This window comes from Danio rerio, chromosome 13 (genome assembly GCF_049306965.1).
Source record: "Danio rerio strain Tuebingen ecotype United States chromosome 13, GRCz12tu, whole genome shotgun sequence".
NCBI classification, from domain to species: domain Eukaryota; kingdom Metazoa; phylum Chordata; class Actinopteri; order Cypriniformes; family Danionidae; genus Danio; species Danio rerio.
Genome location: NC_133188.1, coordinates 10,579,290 through 10,598,938, shown reverse-complemented (window position 1 = coordinate 10,598,938; position 19,649 = coordinate 10,579,290). Strand labels below are relative to the sequence as shown.

General features: G+C 34.5%; 3 long non-coding RNA genes across 5 annotated transcripts in view; 2 read left to right on the top strand and 1 right to left on the bottom strand.

Moving 5' to 3' along the window:
- LOC141377137 (uncharacterized) overlaps window positions 1-3,915 on the bottom strand; it is a 55,687-nt gene extending 51,772 nt beyond the window's left edge. For all 3 annotated transcript variants that reach the window (XR_012389170.1, XR_012389169.1, XR_012389168.1), the window contains exons 1-2: window positions 3,823-3,915; window positions 1,204-1,314 (exon numbers count right to left, since the gene is read on the bottom strand). This is a non-coding gene — a long non-coding RNA (uncharacterized lncRNA). The remainder of the gene's footprint in view (window positions 1-1,203; window positions 1,315-3,822) is intronic.
- LOC103911981 (uncharacterized) overlaps window positions 1-15,427 on the top strand; it is a 79,304-nt gene extending 63,877 nt beyond the window's left edge. The window contains exons 2-3 of the long non-coding RNA XR_663166.5: window positions 1,253-1,329; window positions 14,397-15,427. This is a non-coding gene — a long non-coding RNA (uncharacterized lncRNA). The remainder of the gene's footprint in view (window positions 1-1,252; window positions 1,330-14,396) is intronic.
- LOC141377139 (uncharacterized) lies at window positions 4,646-6,227 on the top strand. The gene is made up of 3 exons (XR_012389176.1): window positions 4,646-4,692; window positions 5,227-5,512; window positions 5,692-6,227. It is a non-coding gene; the product is annotated as an uncharacterized lncRNA (long non-coding RNA).
- Window positions 15,428-19,649: the final 4,222 nt, after the last annotated feature.

Here is a 19,649-nt window from a genome sequence, read left to right as displayed (position 1 = left end):
TACATTTTCATGTCAGTTTGTGGCACTTTATCAAAAATCTAGGCACTTCTCAAACCTTGAAACCATTTAAATCATTTTCAAGGATTTCCAGCAGCTGCAAGAATCCGATGTTCTATGTTTGTATTGGTGTGTTTTTGCTCTACTTAAACAAAGTTAGTTATGGCTTAAAGAAACCTAAACCATGAGGAAAGTAACTGAATACTATTATTATAGATTATAAGTGACAATCATCCTATAGTTTGTAAAAAAAAATTATTGTATTATTGACTCACTGTTATTTGTTGACATTGAAACTGCTTTGAAAGAATGTTGTGCTTAGATCGCAAATCTGTGGCTCTTAGGGCGTACTCACACTATGCTATCCGAAGCGTGCCCAGGCCCATTTCCCAGATCGTTTGAGAAGTGTGAGTGCGCTGAATCAGGCTTAGGCACGGTTCACTTGGCCGGCCCTGGCCCGGTTGAAAGAGGTGGGCCTTAGCGCGGTTCACTTGGGCTTTGGCGCGGTACGCTTGTGTGTGAGTGCAAAACATGCCAAAGGCCAAAACTGAAAGCAAGACGTGACTTTTAAGGGACTGTTTGATATGGATTTATTAATCATTCTTACTGTTCAGTGAAGGCAAACTATCATAGATTATTAAATACGCAAACCCCTCACTGCACGATAGCTGCACCTTCAGCAATCTCCTTATTCCTGCAGCATGAGGACTTTATGGTTGTTTATGAGCACCAATAATGGCGGATCTGTTCGGTGAAATATTTGACTGCGTTTCACCGCATCCCAAGCGATAAAACTAAAGAAATTTCCCCTGTGCTGATGCTGAGCAAGAGCGCTTACTGAACAGCGCAGCATCGATGACGTAATCATGCCCAGGCCCGAATGTAGTGAGTGCAGGCGGTCGGGGGAGACAGGAGGGGGACAAGCGTGCTTTGGCCCAGTTCAAGGCAACTGTACATAGTGTGAGTACGGCCTTAGATATTAGGGACTGAATAATAACAACTGAATTTCTAAATTGTACATTTACAGTCCCTTTGATGTTGTTAATCTCATTTTGGAATGCAAATCACTTTCAGTGGCTTACAGAGACAAGTTTAGCACGATGAATTAAGTATGTGTGAATGTAGACACAGTAAAACTGATATGCATTGCACAGAGTGGGATGTGTTTTAGGTACGAAGGGAAATAAAGAGGCTGTGGTACAGTACCAGTTCTCTCATTTTCTCCTTCCTCTCTCCTCTGCTTCTCTCTTGTTAGGTGATCGGGTTTCTCCTCTGGCCCATCAGCTGAATAGGTGGGGCTTGATCAATGGCAGGAAACTGAAGGATCAAATGGTAATATATCAGAATAAGTCTGAGCCAAAGTCTGCCACACACACACACACACACACTCACACACACACTTAAACCTAGACAGAGGCCAATGTGACCACAGAAACTGTAACCTGCAAACGGACACACAGTCAGTAACCTTCATTTGTGCTGTACAAGACCACAAGAAAAGCATCTCTCTTTCAAACACACACGCGCACACACACACGCACACACACGAACGCACGCCCACACGCACACACATGCACACGCACACACACACACATTCTCCTTCACTCGCTTACAAACACCTTAACAAACCACTGTTGCCTGCAGCAATGCAGACTATTATCCTGAATTGTGTTTTCGATAATATCATTGTTTAAATTTATTATACGTAATGTGTGTTTATATGTATCCGTTCATTTTAATTACTTCTCCAACTCGCCCTGAGGATGTGCGTGAAGTCTGATGGGAATTTGCATAATATTCAAATGTGAATTGATGTAAAGCAATAACAGCAGATTATATTGGTGGCTTCAAAGGACTTAATGCAGGACTAATTATCTCCTGAATTACTCTAATTTAGAGGTTTAGTGATTTGGGGATGATAAATTGAATCAGGATATTGCATCACACACACACATCTCAAAATTCATCATTTCATTATTCAAATCTTTGTAATGTTATTATGTATATATTTTAGGCTAGGTCATTTTTATTGGAAAAAACTCTTTAAAAAATAAAGACTCTTTATTTGCATCAATGGTTCACACTAATCACAGAACTTTTTTTTTTCGTACAAAAATGTTCTTTGGATTATAAATGCTCTTCACACTATAAAAAAATGGATCTTTGGGGAACCTGAAATGTATCTACAGTATGTGAAAACCAACACTGTACAGGCCCATAGCCAGGGGGGTTCAAAAGACTGACAAAGGTCCAGAATTTGTCCCATCCATGAGTTCATTTGTCTTATTTTGACTGCTATGCCATCATAAATTGTGAAAATAACTCATCAAAAAAGGCTTTAAGATCGAGTGGAATCCTCTGTTGGGTGTCACTTTCGTGTTACTTCAGCTAATCAGTTTATTCAATGCAAACAATTATTTTTTAAGAGCCCTAACATTCAGCTGTGGAAGAAAACATACAATTTGACCTCAGTAAACTCCTCTTTCCCTACTGTATTGTTTTTAAATAGAGAAAACATCTTGGACCTTAGGCCTACTCCTGAAACAAAAAAATTACAAATAAAAAGGGGTGAAGCACCAAAAGCACACTATATTAAAATGTAATTGAATACTATTTTGGCTATTGTGGTTATGCGTGTATTTTCTAAAAAAAATAATAATAATTACAAGAGAGTCTAGAAAAATTGTGAAGCTCTACATTATTATTATTATTATTATTATTATATGTTTTAATTATTTTTATTCATAAACTGAGGAAAAGTTAAATGTGCTGGCCAGTTTGTTATTTGCCTAATAAATGACAATAGGCTACAGTTTTTTAATTTAAAACTTTAACAGATTCCTATTTTTTCTAATGATATATGATGTTAATTGTCAAATTTTTGTTATTCTACATCTTTAGAAAATATATTTGGTACATCAAAACGTATGGTTACGATGATCATCCAACAAACTAATCCAGCTAAAAATAGCCCTTAAAATGTCACTAAAAATTTAAATCTCATAACTAAATAGAAAAATGAGGCAAATAACTGCAAAAAGGTTCACCTTTTGAGAAAAAATAACAATCCCCTTCACCAGGTTGGCTACTGGTCTGCTGTAAATACTCTGTCGCCTTTGGTAAAACTATCATGTGACAGCAGAAATCACAAATTTTACAGAAAACTGCTATTGTTAGAAAAGCAGTTAGCTGCTGTAAAATATGCTGTATTTTTTACACCCATTTGTAACAGTGTATTTTTGTATCTTTGCCTAGCACCTGTATTTTTTAAGGAAATATATGAAAATCAGCACTGAACAACTGAACTGACTCTGAGATTGTTTTGATTATGCATTTTAGTTATGCCAGCTAGTAAACACACACATAGACAACGAGTGAATGGCAATATCTAACATTATATTACATTATTAAAGTAAATACTTTCCTCTCTGTGCCTTGTTTGGCCATGAAAATCATGAAATCCCTCACTGTTCCAGCTAGTGCTGCAGTTGTGTAGTCATTAATCATATGATTTGACAACAATCATTAAAGCAGATCTGGAAATCGTCTGACTGAATGAGTGAGTTTAGCAGGTTTAGATGCTAACAGTCGATCCACATTTCTCACATTCGCTATAACAGGCCTTCTCTGATTTCGCCTAGTTTATCTTTCAAGAAACGCGAACAATATGTGCAATGTTTAGGCTACAGCGAGAGGCTTATTTATGTCGGTAGAGGCGGGTGTTAAATGGCCAAATAAGCTAAAGCTAAGCACATTACTCTCGGGTGATTGTTTTCATCGGGGCGGATAAACTTAAGATAAAGCATTTATACAGACAGACTGTACCTGTGAGCGGTGTATAGTGATACAGCACACACTATCCTAAGAGAAACCCATTTGTGTGTTCGGTCTCTGCAATATCTATTAGGCAGATGCTTCTGCGATGCAACCCAACACCGGCTTTTAGCCCAAGTGGACACATTATTATGAAGGTAAATCCGTTGCGAAACTCGAGAGCTTGCAAATGTAAATGTGAGCACTTGTGATAATAATATTTGTATGTGTAGGTTGAAATGTACACTTACAGCTCTGATGTGAACAGCTGAAATCCTCGATTTGCACACACACACAACAACCCACACACTTGTGTTTTAAATTGGAAGTTGCAGATTAATAGTTGTGTATTTGTAAAATGTCATTCACAAATACAAAGTGACAGACACACGTGTGCAAGGCAAATTTGATTGCATCTTTGCTCTACAACCACAGGTCGGCACTCACAACCTCTCAGATTGGTCAGTACAACTACAAATCTCCCGCGCTCTGACTTTTGCAACACATCTCCCGCGATCTCTGTAGCAGAACTCATCTGTGCACTCGCAGATGCAGAGGCGTGAGCAGCGCGGGGCGGGGGAGGGGCGGGGCAGGTGTAAAGCTGTTTGATTGGCTGAAGCCTGACCAATGAACAATGCCAGCAGCCAACATGACTGAGGTGCAAAATAATAATTTCCCACGATTATTTCATTAGTTAGGGTTTATTTAAACTCTTTTCTGAAGAGATTCTTGTTAAAAATCATAAATTCTACTGTAATGTACATACCAGTAAAAGAGCAGCAAAGCCAGTTTATTGGCTACAGCCAGCCAATGAGATGGGGTGTTTCTGTTTGTCAGCACACAGGGCAGCTCACGTTGTTGGAGGCCTCGAGCAATCAGAGGGTAAGTTAAGATTTTTTAATAATTATCTATATGTTCAATACTGTTAGCTAAGCTAAGGACTGTGCTGGGTGCTTCTCTTGTTTGTTTCTTATATAAGAAAACAGTTATGAGTTATCTAGGAGCTGCTTTCAATCATGTTATATGGTTCTAAAGATACGATTCAACCCACATGAAATAAGAAGTTGTAATAGCATTTATAGTAAACAATATTACGTTTTTGAACCATACTAACTATAATAAACTGTATTATACTGTATATTTTGCAGTATCTACAACTTTGTTAATGAATGCAACAGCACACTGTAGTATTAACTAGCATGAACTTTAATGAATTGAAGTATATTTACACACACGCACACATTAATAGCAATTAAAAATAACACTAGGCGTTTCAGTTTCTTACAGATCATACCGGTTTTTGTTATTATAACCTGCATCATATCTATCTATCCATCTATCTGTTTACATGTTTGTGTACAGTGTGTCCTTTATGTCACTTTTTTAATTATGAAAGTTACTACCTTTATTTCTCAGTTTCCTGTAAGGATGGAGTGACAGGAGAGATCAGGATGTTTCAAGTCGATGAGGAACTCAGAGAAGCTGCATAGCTTGAAAAGGATGTTATTTATGCTAAAGATGACATGATGATCCAGCTCATCTACAAACACTTCAAAATAATTCAGATCATTCAAGAGGAAGCCGACCATTTATTTTCTCTTTTTACCTGCCAAGATGACTACAGATTTGAACAAAACACACACTCACCCACACACAACTTTTATTTTGATAATTGTTTAATGTAGTATTTTTACACTTTACTGTAAGGCAGGGGTGTCAAACTCAGTTCCTGAAGGGCCGTAACCCTGCACGTTTTTAGTTGCAACCCTGCTTCAAAACACTTAAGTGAAAGTTTCAAACAAACCTGAAGGACTCAATTAGTTTGATCAGGTGTGTTTAATTAGGGTTAGAACTAAACTTTGCAAAGCTGCAGCCCTCCAGGAACTGAGTTTGACACCTGTTCTGTAAGTGAAATGTAATTTGTCAAATAAAATTTACAGTCCAAATAAGTGCAGTGCAAATGTCTAGTTACTTGTATTGAAATATTTCAGGGTTTTTCCTTGTTCGTAATGAGATGGAGGTGGTAAATCCAACTTCATCATTACCCATCAAATGTTATCTCCTCTTTAATCCTTTGCTCAAGCCTATACTAATGGTCAGAAAGCAAGCCATTGTGTAAAGCTGGTTGATGCTCGCTGTAATAGAGAGAGATGATGACTGTTCAGCTTATGTTGCTTAACCCTGCAGATGAGATGCTCAAAGTGGACCCTCTGCTGAGCGATGGACACTGTCTCCCTCACCTAGTTGCTCTTCCTTTGAACACACATATCATGTTGAAGGATGCAAGTTGTGGACCTAAATCAGATGTAATGCATGTAGATGTATAAATTAGAAAGAAATGAAACTGCTTTAAAATGTATTAGGTTTTACATATAAAGTATACTTCAATTCATTAAAGTTCATGCTAGTTAATACTACAGTGTGCTGTTGCATTCATTAACAAAGTTGTAGATACTGCAAAATATACAGTATAATACAGTTTATTATAGTTAGTATGGTTCAAAAACGTAATATTGTTTACTATAAATGCTATTACAACTTCTTATTTCATGTGGGTTGAATCGTATCTTTAGAATCATATAACATGATAGAAAGCAACTCCTACATAACTCATAACTGTTTTCTTATATAAGAAACAAACAAGAGAAGCACCCAGCACAGTCCTTAGCTTAGCTAACAGTATTGAACATATAGATAATTATTAAAAAATCATAACTTACCCTCTGATTGCTCGAGGCCTCCAACAACGTGAGCTGCCCTGTGTGCTGACAAACAGAAACACCCCATCTCATTGGCTGGCTGTAGCCAATAAACTGGCTTTGCTGCTCTTTTACTGGTATGTACATTACAGTAGAATTTATGATTTTTAACAAGAATCTCTTCAGAAAAGAGTTTAAATAAACCCTAACTAATGAAATAATCGTGGGAAATTATTATTTTGCACCTCAGTCCTGTTGGCTGCTGGCATTGTTCATTGGTCAGGCTTCAGCCAATCAAACAGCTTTACACCTGCCCCGCCCCTCCCCCGCCCCGCGCTGCTCACGCCTCTGCATCTGCGAGTGCACAGATGAGTTCTGCTACAGAGATCGCGGGAGATGTGTAGCAAAAGTCAGAGCGCGGGAGATTTGTAGTTGTACTGACCAATCTGAGAGGTTGTGAGTGCCGACCTGTGGTTGTAGAGCAAAGATGCAATCAAATTTGCCTTGCACACGTGTGTCTGTCACTTTGTATTTGTGAATGACATTTTACAAATACACAACTATTAATCTGCAACTTCCAATTTAAAACACAAGTGTGTGGGTTGTTGTGTGTGTGTGCAAATCGAGGATTTCAGCTGTTCACATCAGAGCTGTAAGTGTACATTTCAACCTACACATACAAATATTATTATCACAAGTGCTCACATTTACATTTGCAAGCTCTCGAGTTTCGCAACGGATTTACCTTCATACATTATGCCCTCAGTTTAGCGTGATGTCGAGGAGCTTGAATTGGTGATTGAGTATAAGCGTCGCCCGCAATCCCGCTGCCTGTTCATAAATCACACACCACCTCAGATTTAAAGCTGCGAGATCAGTTAGATAGAAAATGTTGCTTATATCCAACATAAACAAAAATGCTATAAGGTGAACATTAGGAATTAAAACGTCTAAATTGTAATTATATATAATTACAATTTAGACGTTTTAGACAATTTAGACAATTTATATATATATATATATATATATATATATATATATATATATATATATATATATATATATATATATATATATATATAGACCAATAATAATAATAATATGAATAATAATAATGATAATAATGTGAATAATATAATATAGACCAATAAAAATTATAATAGGCCAATAATAATAATAATAATAGTCCAATAATATTATTAATAATAATATGAATGATAATTATGATAGTAATAATGAGACGAAGAACAGACCAATAATAGTAGTAATAATAATATGCCAATAACATTAATAATAATAATAAAAAATAATAGGCCAATAATAATAATAATATGAATAGTAATTATGATAATAATAATAATAATAATAATAATAATTAGACGAATAGACCAATAACAACAACAACAACAACCATAATATTAATAATAATAATAATAATAATAATAATAATAATAATAATAATAATAATAATAATAATAGGCCTAATGGGGGTTGTGGTAATAATAATAGTAATAATAATAATAGTAATAATAATTATGGTCGTGGTAATAATAAATAAATAAATAAATAAATAAATAAATAAATACGTGCTATTACCTATAATCTGTTTAGGCTTTTCCCACCTTGCTTTTTGAGAGTAGGCCCTGTTACAAAAGGAAAACTATTTCAAGAGTAACTTTGCGCATATTTGTTTTGCTTTACGTTTTCAATGCTTCTTTAATTGATGTTAAAGTTTACTAGTTTCAGGAAAAGACTTCAACCCAAACAAATCGCGATGAAGACTGTTTTATTGAGTCTGGCAGCCTCAGTAAATTATCTTTATTAATGCACAGACTTCACATGTGTCATTTGTTTATTCGAGCTTCCGAGAAGCAGTTACCCGGGACAAATGTATAATTGTTTGTTTAATTTGTCTCTGATGCGCGAGCCATGTCCGTGTTCACTAATTACATCCCAGGTTTTGAATTGTGGCAATCAGTGCTGTTTCATCTCGTAAATCCAGGATGAAAATAAACGGGGTCTGCCTTTTCCTGAGCTGCGGCAGCGAGTGTCACCCAGGCCTGTGTGCGCGCACTTCCTCGCACTGAAGGCAATTACTCCCTGAATTGGTTAGTGAGAGGATCAGTCTGCTGGATTACTGAGGTGGACACACACGTGGTCAAATTATATGTTTGTTGCTTGTGGACAGACTAGATTTGTGTTTGCTGTCTTTCTACACTCCTGTGAATGTAGCGATTATGAGATGCATTGAGAAAAGGACTGTGGATTTTTGTAAATGCATGTAGCAATACATAGAAGTGTATGGTTGTTGAAAACTTTAACAGTAAATGCTGAATTAGGTTGTTCTTTTGTTTATTATTTTATCATTTATGCTGTCAGACAGCTTAAACATTTCACAAAATGTGTTATATATCAGCTGCACAAAGGCATTGGCATGCTGAAAATTCTTTTAAAATTGATAGATATAAAGATTAGACATTTATCGTAATAATTATTGATATCAAATGATATAATTTTTTTTTTGCTATACCCAACCCTATTTATAATATTTATTTATATCAAATGTAGCCTATATATATATATATAAACTATAGTTCCTATCTGCCATCATTTACAATGATATAAAGGGATTGTTCAAACAAAAATGGGGACAAATCTGTCAATCAATCACTATGATGACATTTTAAGCCTGAAATATTTAATTCGTAATAGAGGCTTTTTAACCCTTTACATGCCCACCAAGAAAAACAAATTGGATTGCATTTCTTAACTTTTAATGTCGTTAGTTTACAAAAGTTAAAAATTAAAAATTGGATCATTTTTTATTTATTTATTTGAAATAAATAAACAAATAAATAAACAAATAAATAAAAACAAATACATAAATCCAAATACTTACAATAATTAAAAAATAATTTTCTTACTTAGATTTTTTTTGTCTTGTTTTCAGTTCAAATATCTTACAAATCTTAAATCCAGAAGCATTTTATAGACAAGCAAAACATATATTGTCTTGTTTTAAGAAATAATATGCCAAAATGAAGTGAGTTTTTCCTTAAAACAAGGTAAATAATCTGCCAATGGGGTAAGAAAATAATCTTATGTCAAAAGGAAAAACAAGATTATTTATTTTGCTTTTCCCATTGGCAGATTATTCTACTTGTTTTAAGAAAAAACTCATTTAATATTGTATATTATTTCTGAAAACAAGACAATATGTATTGCTTGCCTACAATGTAAAAAACAAATTGAACAATTAGTCATGCCAACATGTGTTTTTAGTTCATTGTAACTTATTAAACTAAGTTAGTCACGTTTTAACTTAATTTTATAAGTTATGCAAACAGTTTAAAGCAGTTTAAGATAATATAAGTTAATTCAATAAACTCATACAGTAATTTGAAAAAGTTTGTTGACACTTCTTGTTATAATGTTTAGATATTTTGCACTATAAAAAAATCTAAGTAATAAACTAACTTTTTGCAGTATAACAACATAGTATTCGCCACACTCAAAGCTGTCAGAATACACCAACTGATTTTAAACATCCAATAAACTGGAAGATATCACAACCCCATTCATTCAGTCATTCATTCTTTTTATTTCGGCTTAGTCTAGAAGTTGCCACAGCAGAATGAACCACCAACTACTCTAGCATATGTTTTACACAGCAGATGCCGTTTCAGCTTCAATACAGTATTGTGAAACACCCATACACACACACACACTCATACACTATGACCAATTTAATTTATTTTATTCAACTATAGTGCATGTCTTTGGACTGTGAAGGAAACCAAAGCACCCAGAGGAAACCTACTTGAACACGAGGAGAGCATGCAAACTCCACACTCCAGGGTCTCAAACCAGCAACCTTCTTGCTGTGAGGTGAAAATGTTAATCACTGAGCCACCGTGCCACCCTTCACAACCCCATTGACATATAAAAAAAGTAGAAAAAGTAAAAGAACATTTAAATAAAAATCTCAATGTCACATCAAATAAACATGAATATTCAGCTACCAGTTCACCAATTCAACACAAAATAACAGTTCATAAATCAAACTGTAATTCAGACCTGAAACACAACACTCTCCCCTCTGCCTTTATCTCTTTTATCTGTAAATATTGTCATATATCTTATAAATAAGCATATATTAAAATTAATTTCCAATGAAATAATTGAATATAAAACAAAAACTAACACTGGCTGGGGTAAATTAGTATGAAGCCCCATTTTCAAACCCCATTTTGGCAACTCTGAAGCGGGGATATATGAACTGTCTAAATATGACAGTCCATGTGATTTGGAATGTGCGATGAATAAGGCTCCTTTTACCCTGGTTCTGAATAAACAAGAGACCCGGGTCAGGTCCTCCAATGTGTGATCTACTTTGTAGGCCGGTGGTTAAGCGTGACATGCTTGGCCCTTAAAATATACGCTTTTTGTTAGGAGGGAAACGGACACAAAATAACAGTTCATAAATCAAACTGTAATTCAGACCTGAAACACAACACTCTCCCCTCTGCCTTTATCTCTTTTATCTGTAAATATTGTCATATATCTTATAAATAAGCATATATTAAAATTAATTTCCAATGAAATAATTGAATATAAAACAAAAACTAACACTGGCTGGGGTAAATTAGTATGAAGCCCCATTTTCAAAGCCCGTTCAGTGGGTTTATGATTACGATGATGATGTTAATGATGATGATGATGGTGATTGGTTAATTGCAGTAGACTGTGCCTGTTGAAGGTGGCTGGATTTTTGTAAGGTCCACGTATCCCAGGCCGCAGCCCTACAGAGACTGAACCACGAGCGGTGCTGGTGTAAGGCGTGTAATATATTTAACTACGGTAAAGTAGTGTTTTGAGAATTGGTAATTGCTCACATCCTTCTCTGGCCACGGGGACACTGTCCAGATCTCACCGTTCGCACACGTGTGGGGTTTCTGAGGTGCATGCTTTCAGGTCGACATGGCACGCAGCCAAACGCAGCTCTCCGGCTTGTTTCCTGACATGAAATGTTGACTGACTGATAAGAAAAACAGTAGCAAGAAATAATAACACAATCAGGAGTCGACTGATAGCCCGGTTATGCTTTTAAGCAGCCTCAGTGCTTTCATGTTGGTGGACGTTTCACCGCTGCCTTAGGCCCGAAAATCAAACTCAGCTTCACACTAGCGCTCTTTGCATAAAAGAACGTGTCTGCAGTCATAATATTTACTTTGATAATGTTTTCACGACATGGCAACTCTGAAGCGGGGATATATGAACTGTCTAAATATGACAGTCCATGTGATTTGGAATGTGCGATGAATAAGGCTCCTTTTACCCTGGTTCTGAATAAACAAGAGACCCGGGTCAGGTCCTCCAATGTGTGATCTACTTTGTAGGCCGGTGGTTAAGCGTGACATGCTTGGCCCTTAAAATATACGCTTTTTGTTAGGAGGGAAACGGACACAAAAATATACAGAATTCTCTGTAATTACGTATGAAGGTTTATTTTACTCTGAAGCCACCATAAAAAAGTCGGCCGTACGGGCTTCACGTTGTCTGGAGTAATCTGGCCTCGCGACTGGTTTGAATTTGCTGCCCCGCGACAGCAAAATTGTCGTAATCACAAAGTAAACAGATACTTCCTCTGCTATCAGAGCGAGTCGACAAAGTTAGTGAATGAGGGAACTTTCGCTGTTAATTGTTGTTTTCTTTCGTAGCCTGGTTCCAAAACACAAGCATAATTATTTGCAAGTGCTACTTTGATTTTGCAATTCGCTTTAAAGGGGGCTTAAGGTGTTTCAGCAAATTATTCACTTAGCTTTAGTTGTTTTTGCATCTCTTTATGGAAAGAAAGACTTTTTAAAGATAATATACTTTGAGAAGGAATGCGGTACTGCTTTTACAGTACTCAGGAAACGTTTCAATTATGTGAAATGTTTTCAGTGAAAAGCTACAATGCCTACCTATTTTTTTAAATCAAAAATACAGTAAAAGCAGCACTAATGTAAAATATCATTACAATAATTATTTTCTATTTGAATAGAATTTTTAGAATCAATGCTTAAGTCTTCAGTGTCGCATGATCTTTCAGAATTCATTTGAATCTGCTATTTGTAGTTTGATTGTGGATCAAAGCAAAATCTATAAATATTAAAACATTAAAAAATCTACTACATTGTTTCTTTTTTCCAACTAATTGAAATGTCATTGCAACTAATGTTTATTCAGAATATTACTCTCAAACAAACACTTGCAAGAACCATTTCGCCCCCATTCCTTCCCCATGCTTAAACACGGGATAAATGTTAATATTATTATTTTCTAACAAATTAGCAATGTAATACCATATTAAATTCAATAGTGAAAATGACCACAAGTTTCTCAGTGTTTTTGCAGTCATTTTCACCATATTTATTAGTTAAATAAAATGTTAAGCAAAACAAAGTCTTTCCACACATTGTGCAGTTCTTGTTCAATCTTTCAATAATAATAATAAAATAAAGCACAAATTTCAACACGTAAATGTTAATTAAAAAATAAAAAATAAAATAAACCAATTACTTACTTCTAAAACAAAGTCCCACCAGCTGTACAAATATTCAAGAAAAAATGTATAATCAGTTTGTTTCTCTGTTTCAAATTCAAACAAAAATAAAATAATGTAATACACTGCCATCACAGCTGCTCATTCAGATGTAAAACAAAACAAATATAAAAGACAGATATGAAAGTGATTAAATATGACAAGAGCAAATGAAATGCATACACTCACACACACACACACACACACACACACACACACACACACACGCACACACACACACACACACACACACACACACACACACACACACACACACACACACACACACACACACACACACACACACACACACACACACACATTATCTGTTGTAATATTTAGTATCTGCTTTTACCAAGGAAAAATGAGGTCTTGTGTCATCAGATACTAAGCATTAAAAATCACCTTGGGACAAAAACCATGACTGGCCCACAACTTCATTCCCAGCAACGTTACAGGAGGTCAAACTACACAACATGGGACAATGTCTATCCACATAATTTCCCGTTGTGTACATAAATGAATGATGAATCTTATCAATTCCCCATATTTCTCATTCCTAAATCTGTTTAATTTCCCCCTACTGTATCTAGAAATGTAAATATACGACTGAAAGAAATAACATAAATGAACACAAACTATAATAGGCTTTTCAATACTGTCACCCCCTACCTCACTGCACCATTTGACCAAGTAACCAAAGACACTTATAGATTCATTCATTAATTTTCTTTTCAGCTTAGTCTCTTTATAAATCAGGGGTCGCCACAGCGGAATGAACTGCCAACTTATCCATTGTATGGTTTTACGCAGCGGATGCCAGCTGCGACTCAACACTAGGAAACACCCATACACTCTCATTCACACACATACACTACGAACAATTTAGCTTACCCAATTCACTTATACCGCATGTCTTTGGACTTGTGGGGGAAACCAGAGCACCCGCAGGAAACCCACGCAAACAAGGGGAGAACATGCAAACTCCACACAAAAATGCCAACTGACTAGTCGAGGCTCGAACCAGCAACCTTCTAGCTGTGAGGCAACAGAGCTACCCACTGCCCATTTGCTTATAGATGAAACAATTTATATATAATTATTTATATATCTATAAAATTCTACACATTTTTCATGAAGTGTGGGTGTGTGTATATACAATGTGGGTGGGTGTGTATGTATATATATATATATAAGATGATTTGTACAAATTAGAAAGTAAACTTGCCATCCTGCATCCCCCACCCCATCTTTATATCAGTTTTTAATGCCTCTCTGTTTTCCTCTTTCTCTTTTTCCAGACATAAAATGGTGCCAGGCTGCGACATGAAGGCAGAGGCTGTGAAACCGTACCCTCATCATCAGACTGTACAGTAGAAAGACAGAATCACAATCCTGGTGAAAGCAGGGCATAAAAACACTGCTGCATGATAAGGAGCTGCGCAGGGACTTTGAACATTTTATTAGTATCTATAAAAGAGGCACAAGACGACGGACACACTGTCTATAAAGCCCTAATGGAGGATCAATTAAGATGGTCAAGCTGCAGAAAGAGACTTTTACAGTGTAGGGTTTTAACACTAAACTTGTCCTTTCACACTAACGCTGAAACCACAAGACTGGAAAATGCAGTGCAGGTTTAATTCCAGCGCATCTAGCAATATATTGAGATCACTAACAGTAAACAAGTTTGTTCTGGTGTAAATATAAAATCAAGCAGATTAAGAATGACAGAAGGGTTGAGCTTACATGTTTTATGGGGACTTTCCATGGACATTCATTTTTATGTTGTTCAAACCGTATGCAATCCCTAAGTCTAAACTTAACCTGAAAGAAATAATTTTGCATTCTTGTTAAGAAAACCTAGTTTACTGTGTTTTATAAGCTGTACTTCACAAAAAAAGCCTAGCAGCATTGGAAATCCCCAAAGCACACATTTAATTTTTTTTTATTATTTATCAGTCAAAAATAAGACGTATCTTTTTTTTGTCTACATCAAATTGAATTTGTAATTTTATACACACAGAAATAATTTTGTGCATCCACAATTAAAGTGTCTATCTCAATGTTTCAGATGACTTTAGTGAAAAATAAAATGTCAAAATACTGCCATAATAAAATGCATATTTTAAATAATAATTTTTTTTCTAGTTGACAAATGTGTAAAGAAAAGTGGAAATATGAATACAAAAATATTAAATTCAATTAATTTTTATTTTAGGGCACAGTGATCCTTAAATAAAGTTTTTCTTTAATATATTATACAATTATTATTGTACTAAAAACACCTGATAAAAAAAGAAATAAATAAACAACACATTCCAATGTATTGAAAAAAACTCTTGTACTACTCTTTGATCCTTAAAAAACTTTTTTATAATTCAGCCATATATATATATATATATATATATATATATATATATATATATATATATATATAGTTGAAGTCAGAATTATTAAACCCCTTTGAATCTTTTTCTTTTTTAAATATTTCCCAAATTATGTTCAACAGAGCTAGGAAATTTTCACAGTATGTCTGATAATATTTTATCTTCTGGAGAAAGTCTTTTTTGTTTTATTTCTGCTTGAATAAAAGCAGTTTTTAATTTTTTTTTAAAACATTTTAAGGTCAAAATTATTAGCCCCTTTAAGCTAAAGGATCTATTTTTTCGATAGTCTACAGAACAAACCATTGTTATACAATAACATCCCTAATTACCCTAACCTGCTTACTTAACCTAATTAACGTAGTTAAGCCTTTAAATGTCACTTTAAGCTGTATAGAAGTGTCTTGAAAAACATCATGGTAAACTATTATTTACTGTCATCATGGCAAAAATAATATAAATCAGTTATTAGAAATGAGTTATTAAAACTATTATGTTTAGAAATGTGTTGGAAAAAATCTTCTCCGTTAAACAGAAATTGGGGAAAAAATAAACAGAGTAGGGGCTAATAATTTTGACTTCAACTAGTACAGCATATTTTAATCATAGTTCAACATTTATATTAACATCCAAATTCGTGCTTGTTAACAGTTAATGCACCTTAAGTTAACTTGAACTAATGAACAACTTTTCATTAACTCATGTCAATAAATACTGTAATAAATATATTGTTATTGTTTGTTCATGTCAGTAAATGCATTTATTAACAATAACTAATACAACCGTATTGAAAAGTGTTACCATATGGCATGTATATAATTTAACACTTAATTTAAATCAATTTCACTACTGTTAAATAATAAATATTCAAACAAGCGGCAACACAAAAGCTCCACAAATTAAATTTTATTAAATGAATTTCGTAATAATTTAAAAGTCTTATATTAATTGAATTTAATAAATTAGCATTTTTTGAAGCTTTGATGTTGCTGCCTATTTGAATATATATTTTACTATTGTCAAATATACCATAAAGTATTTAAATACTTTGCATCAAAGAAAAAAAAGTAATAGACATTTTTAAAACGTTATCAGAACCACAGCAGACTATCTTGCTAAATAAACATTCATGCTTGTGACAGAGGGGATGCTTGTATCATTCTTAAACACAGTTTTTTTTAAATATGCACATTCACTTTGACTTTTGATTATTTGAATGTGCATTTGACTTCCTCTGACATCAAAGCTTCCAAGCACACACAGACACACACATCTTCCCACAACTAATAATCTCCTATTAATTCCTGCCTTTTCCATACCTTCTCCCTTCTCTCCGTCAGGACACAGCATGACAAATTGAATTACATTTGGAACACACGACAAGCCTATCTATCAAAAACAAGTCAAAAATCTTCCCCGTGCGTGTTTATGAAAGACGTTTCTAAACTCTTCCTGACCTGAAATGTTTATATCCAGAGTTTACATTGTGAACATTTTAGATGTCATCAAAACCACCTTGCTCCAGGGGTATAAATTGGTTCCATTTGTTGGCGGGCCGAGCGGCAGGAGCCGAACGAGGGGGAAACCGAAGAGCTTCAGAAATCAGTTGTGAGCAGATCGAGACACCGTGGACTTTCAGAGGGCTTCGTGATGAGTGAAAATCAGGGATGGGGGTTCGCTGGGAAATCGCATGCCAGGTCTCAATCAGCAACATGTCCTGACAACCAGGGAGGCACGTGTCAATCAAACTCATGTGGCTTTGTGGGCAAGCAGTGAATCTGGAGGCTTTTAAGTCATCATTAAAGTAAAGCAAAACTGAAAGATGTTCTGTGCTAATGGTCTACATGTTAGTATCATACTGTCAATTATAATGTAAGTCTAGGGGCATCTTATATTATCTGTGTGTTTGTTGAAAAGGATACAAATGGTTTCAGAAAATGGATTAAACAAGACAAGTGAAGTTATTCCTACTGCTTTAATTACTGCTAAATTAATAAATAATGACTTGTGTGTTTATAAAGACTGATAGTAATGAGAAGCTAGAAAATAAAAAATAGTTTAAGCTATATTTAAAGCAAGGGTAAAACAGTGACGTAAGTTTTTATAAATATTTTTTAGTTATTGTTAAAACATTCATGTGTTGTTTTTTATGTTTTTCCTTGCTAAAGCCTTTTTGTTATATACATGTCAAAAGCCTAAAATGAAAAGTCATCTTATACTTTTATTGTTTCAGGGTTTCTAGATCCATTTTACTGTTTGCTACAGTGGCTGAGAGAGCTTAACGCACTGCAATTTAAGAAAACGTGCAATTACAAAATACACCAGGATATTAAAAAAACAACCTTCATCAAGACAGCACACGTTGCAAATTCTCACAACACAAACAACTGAAGAAACACACTGCATTTTTAAAGTGAGCTACATACTATTAAAGCAACATTTTACAAAAGCTAATGGAATCGTGTAATCAGGATATTAATATAAACAAAAAAGCTCACCTTTAAAAGACCAACAACAACTTGACTGAGCAATATTCATTTATTCATTCATTTTCTTTTCAGCTTGGTCCCTTTATAATCAGGGGTCACACAGCGGAATGAACCGCCAACTTATCCACTATATGTTTTTACACAGTGGATGCCCTTCCAGCTGCAACCCATCACTGGGAAACATCCTACACATTCATTCACACACATTCATACACTACGGTCCATTTTTTTAGCATAGCCAATTTATCTGTACCACATGTCTTTGGACTTGTGGGGGAAACCGGAGCACCCGGAGGAAACCCACGAGAAGAGAACATGCAAACTCCACAGTGAAATGCCAACTGACCTAGCTGAGGCTGACCTTCTTTCCTGCACATCGCCTGACTGAGCAACATTCACGGCATAACACATCTAAATTTCAGCAGGGTCTGTTATGTTTTTGGGACCCACAAAAATGCAAAAATTTATGTTGTGACAAAATGCAGCACGTTTCTTCAGTTATTTGTGTTGTGACAAAATACAGCGCATTTCTTCAGTTGTTTGTGAGTTGTTTGTGAATGTGTTTTCTTAAATTGCAGCTTGTTAAGCTCTTTTGACCACTATAGTTTGCCCTAGTATTTATTCATTTTAATAAATCAATTAAAAAACTTTTAAGCACATTCAATTATTTTTTAAATGACAAAACTACAGAAAAAAAAAACTGTAATACATTTACAGTTGAAGTCAAAATTATTAGCCCCTTCTTTGTTTATTTTTTCCCCCAATTTCTGTTTAACAGAGAGATTTTTTCAACACATTTCTAAACATAATAGTTTTAATAACTCATTTCTAATAACTGATTTATTTTATCTTTGTCATGATGACAGTACATAATATTTTACTAGAGATTTTGCAAGACACTTCTATACAGCTTAAAGTGACATTTAAAGGCTTAACTAGGTTAATTAGATTAACTAGGCAGGTTAGGGTATTAGGCAAGTTATTGTATAACAATAGTTTGTTCTGTAGACAATTAAAAAAATGCTTAAAGGGGCTAATACTTTTGACCTTAAAATGTTTTTTAAAACCTAAAAGGTGCTTTTATTCTTGCCGAAATAAGACAAATAAGACTGAAGAAAAAAATATTATCAGATATACTGTAAAAATGTCCTTGCACTGTTAAACATCATTTGGGAAATAAAAAAAAATAAAAAAATCAAAGGGGGGCTAATAAATCTGACTTCAACGTTATACTATTCTGTACATTCATTTATATGACCAGCAGAAAATTCTAAAACTGTCAGTAAGTCACTTTGAAAAACTGCAGGGTTATTTTTTCAACATTAAAAGGTTTTGTAGCACCCCTCCCCCCCACACACACTTTTTTCAATTTTATCATGAATTAGTGTAACATTTTTCCTTTTTTTTTTGGTTTTTAGGGTTGATTTGGGTTGGGCTAGAAATAATATTGTGGTTGTTTACATGACTGTATTCCATTATTATTCTTTTTTTTATATTTTATATTAATATTATTATTATTATTATTATTATTATTATTATTATTATTATTATTATTATATACACTACCCGTCAAAAGTTTGGGGTCAGTAAGATTTTTAAATGTTTTAAAATAAGCTTCTTCTGCTCATCAAGGCTGCATTTATTTAATCAAAAATACAGTACAAATTGTTCAATTTTG